The sequence below is a fragment of the Eucyclogobius newberryi genome, unplaced genomic scaffold (genome assembly GCF_026437365.1).
Source record: "Eucyclogobius newberryi isolate DKJ021-1_F unplaced genomic scaffold, fEucNew1.0.hap1 SCAF_20, whole genome shotgun sequence".
NCBI classification, from domain to species: Eukaryota; Metazoa; Chordata; class Actinopteri; order Gobiiformes; family Gobiidae; genus Eucyclogobius; species Eucyclogobius newberryi.
The window spans coordinates 7,013,740-7,018,551 of record NW_027315835.1 but is presented as its reverse complement, the minus strand read 5'-3'; the positions used below and the strand labels follow the sequence as shown (position 1 = coordinate 7,018,551).

The window sequence follows — 4,812 nt, the reverse complement described above, 5'->3', positions numbered from 1 at the left end:
ATCTGTACGTCAGGTAAATATATGAGTGATTTAACCTGGTTTAGACGTGTGTGGTTTGTTCTCCCTGTGACGTGGAAGAATCTTGGGAAAACCCCGTTAAAAACTGTCGGTGTTTCGCTTTAAACGTAGAGCGGTCACTTTAGGCTCGCCGCCGCCCGTCGTGCAACGTAAAAAAACGATGAAAACGGTGAAAACGACTTGCCAGCAGAGGACGCAGGGACTCCACTGCGACAGATCGTTTGTTTCATCGGCTTCGGAGTGTCATTTTTGTTACTATTGGAATTGTAAATTTTTTTTTTCTTAATTAAAAAAACGAAAAAAACCAAGACCAGAGACAGAACACAGGAGATTAAAATTTTAAAAATAAAATTGAAGGCACAAAAAAATAAAGCGCCTGATTTTTAAACGCTAGCGAATTTTTAACTCTGAATTTTAACCTTTGAATTTAAAAAAAAAAAAAAAATTTGGGGGGGGTTGGGGGGTTTCTACCTAATTTTACGGTTTACTTTTGGAGGAAATACTTTTGCCGAAGCTCGTTTCTTTTATGCATCGTGCCCGTTTTGAATCCTCTCGATAAAAAAACGATCGTAATATCGTAATAACAATTCTTTTGGATCGTTCTTTGTCAATAACGTTTGCACTGAAGCAAAACGTGAAGCAGGTAAAACGAGACGCTCTCACATTTGTCTCACGTTTACCACAAGTTTTAACATAATGTGACGTTTTCATGTAGATTTACCCAGTTTATGTATAAAAATGACCCAAAGAAATGTGAGAGAAATGTGAGAAATGGAGAAGGCCACGTTTAAACATCTTGCTTCATTTTGCGTCGTCCGGACAACGCTTTCAAAGTTGATTTAGTCGTGTTACGATTATTGTGAGAGAAAAAACATCACGCTTTATCACGATTATTCACGATTATCTTTCATTTTCATTCCCGCCTTCTGACACGAGACTGTTCCTCAAGTTCGTGACCGACGTTGCAAAATTTTACTTTTTTCAATTTGACAGAAAAAGCCAGATAAACATTTTTATTTACATTTAAGTTTATTTGACTGTAGCTTGAGCTAAAAATACTGAAATTTGCTTCAAAATTTGTCACGATTATTATTTTTGGGTTCTTACATTGTGACCTGAACCGAATAACCTTGACCTCCCTGTTCCAAACGTCAAACGTGAATGAAATAAAGACCATAAACCAAAGTGTCTGAAAGTCTCAGGTAATACCAGCATGTGTCACTAGGGGCACTGTTGTTTTGCACAGATGAAGTACAACACCAGTTAAAAGGACGCGCGACGCCAGCAACGATGCGGCCGGCGCTGACCGGAGACCCCTGGGACGCCGGGGGCCACAGGGGGGCGGTAGTGCACACCGTTGTCGTGTCCTTGGGCAAGACACTTCGCCCGCCTCACCTCCACGTCCCTCGTTTTCTTCACTTACACCGAGCGATGTCGTTATAGCCTCACGGTGCGTCCGAATCTGAGGTCGGCGTCTAATCCCGAGCTCTTTCCTCAGGTTTCCTCCAGGAGTCGCGGGCGTCGCCGGATCGCCCGCTGCCTCGGCTCCGGAGGCGCACCTGCCGCCGGGAGCCCCGCCCGTCTCCCGCCGGGGCACTCACCCCTCGCAGACGCCGTCGCCCGACCAGCCTTCGTCCAAGCCCCGCGCCGAGCAATAGCGCCGTTCGCCGACTCCTCGCCGCTTGGACAAAACAAACGGAAGAGCGGATCGCCGAGGCAACGAGGACGCCGCGTGGATTCAACCGACGGAAGCGTTCGATTTGTTTTTGTGACCGTTATCGTCGACTTCCTACGCCAACTTCATTCGCCGCCAGTGGTCGTTTAAACGTTTCCGGCGTTGGGGGCCCGCGATCGTTTGCCCAGAATGTTCCACAGTATGAGACGAGACCAGCAGGTGGCGCTAGCAGGCCGCGTTACAGGTCAGATCTGCGGAGGTGAGACCCCGCTCGCAGACCGCCGCTCCGAGTATAAACCGACCGAAAAGACGAATACGAGCCGGAGGTTGCGATGAACCTGGAGCTGGGTCCAGGGCCGATCGCTCATGTGGGCGGAGTCCTAAAACTGAAATATGATCAACTCCTCCCCATAATCGACCTCCTCCATCGGGGAAACGCGCAGTAACGATCATAAAAGTGTCAAAAGCCTGCGACTGTGATACAACGTGAATTCGTTTAAGCTCTAAAACTAAAAATGTGGTAAAATCTGTCAAAAATCTCAAACGTCTAAATGTGTCGGAGCCAAACTGCGAAAACAACTATTTACACAGAAAAGTACAAGCAAACGTGTGAAATTTGACAAGAAAATCTAATTTTTTTTAATTTTGGTCAAGCTTTTGTCAACACGATGTTTTTGGTTTTAGTCGACGAAAATATCACGTCAATTTAGTCGCGAAAATCCATGAAATCGACCACAAAAAGACGCATTTTATTCCATTGTCATTTAAGTTAAGTTTTCAATATAAAAAAATGAATATTATCACTTAAGTTGATCAAAAAACATGTAGTCGACGAATTAGCTCATCGTTTTAGTATTTCTTATTTTCTGGACTATAAGTCGCACCTTTTTTCATAGTTTTGGCCGGGGTGTGACTTATACTTATATTTATACTTATATACTTATACTCCGGAGCGACTTATATGTCTTTTTCTTCTCTATTATGCATTTTTTGGCTGGTGCGACTTATACTCCGGAAAATACGGTAAAAGGGCCAAAACACAATATCGACTGGACCAACAATACTCACATTTTTACTACGATTTCACGGTTTTAGCGCTAAACGGGCCGAGGCAACAACAAAAAAACGCACACCTGCAAAATGGATCTGTTTAATGCTGTACTGTGGAACATTCCAGGCAAAGAAGGCGAATCGCGCACAAGTTTTAAGTTTTTATAATTTTTGCTTTGAACAGTTTCTAAATTTTACAAAATGTTCAAATTCGCGAGGACAAAGTCAACATGATTTGGAGGTGCAAAGCTACAAACGAAAGAAGGAAACGTATTGGAATTTGTAACGTGAAAGGCGAGGTTTAGGGAAGACGGCGTTTGCCCCGTAACCAAAGGGTTCCCGGTTGGAAAGGACACAGAAGAGCAATAAAACCTCATCATCACAACTGGGACCAAGGACAGGTTTTTGTTTTGGTTTTTTTCAGGCGTTTTTCCCGGCGTCACGGACCGTTTTTCTTTTTTCTTTCTCGAGATCCAAAGACTCCATCGCTGCCCCAGTCGCTCATGGGAAATGTAGTCCAACTCAACCAGGAAGTGGAACGTCGGTGACAACAAACAAACACTACTGGACCGTTAGAATGCGGAAATTCGGGCAAAATAGTCAACATTTTAGTCGAATTTTGCAGAATAAACTTGATTTAGGTTCCGTTCGACGGCCACACGGGGGCAGCATTTCTCCAATTTCCCTTTTCCTTGTATCGTTTTATTGGTATGTAACAAAAAAACTTGTGCTTGGTATTATTTTTCTTTGTCGGCGTGAATGGATCATGAATATTTATCGAGAATTTAGTGATTTTAGAGTGACCTTTAACCTTTTCCTTTCCACGGACAACACCTTGGTGACTTTTCGTTTTTAACTTTCAAAATGCAGATGTTTTGTCCTGGTTTACGGTTCATATTCCGGACATATTCCGGTCATATTCCGGTCATATTCCGGACATATTCCGGTCATATTCCGGTCATATTCCGGTCATATTCCGGACATATTCCGGTCATATTCTGTCCATATTCCGGACATATTCCGGTCATATTCTGTCCATATTCCGGTCATATTCCGGCCATATTCCGGTCATCACTGCGTTTTCCTGTAACAAAAACTGACACAAAGTCCAACACCGTTTTCCGTCAGCGCCAATGAACAAAGGCGATCTCCACGTGATAATTTCGTTAATTTGTTCACGTTATTCGATTACTAAAGAGCGTTGTCACGGATATGGAAACATTTTGCGGCGCCCATCCCGTACAAATAATACGTTTCGGCATTTGTGGCTGTTAAGTTTGGGACATTGCATTATTTAAAAAAAACTGTAAAATTGCCAATTGGAATGACGTAAAACCCTCGACGTTCAACTGGATTTGTGACTTTAAATACTTTTGGAATATCGCGTTTAACTCCATAACGGCATTTCTATTCAAACGTCCGGTCACTTTAAACTCGGCGTCGCAAGTTGTAGAGCGTAAAAACACCGCGTCGACGGGAAACGGGTAAAAACGACTGCGGTTCCCCCTCCAGCCAGCAGAGGGCGCAAGGGCTCCGCTACGGACGATCGTTTTGTTTTAACAGCTTCAGAGTTTGTGTTTTTGTTATTATAAACAAGACCGGAGAGAATACAGGAGATAAAAATGAATAAAACAATTCCAAAATATTTTGAATTTTGATCTGAAAAAAAAACCTTGTTTGTTTTGTTGGTTTTTTAGTTGAATTTTGCAGTTTAAATGTGTTTTCAGTGGTGGAAAGTAACAAAGTACAACAGCAAAAATACACTACTCCACTAAATGTTTTAACTCAAAAGTAGTAGTATTTTCATTATTTTAAGCACATTAACAGTGACATTCTGACTAAATATTTTGAGTTCCAAGTCTCAAAACTAAAATATACTATAAATTCATTACAAAATTAGGGAGTTTACCACCATTTAAATTTTTTAATGCAGTTTTCAAAATGTGTGTGAAATAATTGTAGTCACTATTAAATGTTTACGTATGACAGCGTTTTACAATTTTCCAATTGTGACTTTATTTGGTGTATTTATATCTGTTGTACAGTTTTCTCCACAAATACCTGCTCGA

At 42.0% G+C, this 4,812-nt stretch overlaps 1 protein-coding gene across 1 annotated transcript in view; it reads right to left on the bottom strand.

Annotated features, from left to right (window-relative positions):
- The window catches only part of lhpp (phospholysine phosphohistidine inorganic pyrophosphate phosphatase), a 420,402-nt gene that overhangs the window by 306,814 nt on the left and 108,776 nt on the right, over positions 1-4,812 (bottom strand). The gene's annotated exons all lie outside the window — the stretch shown is intronic.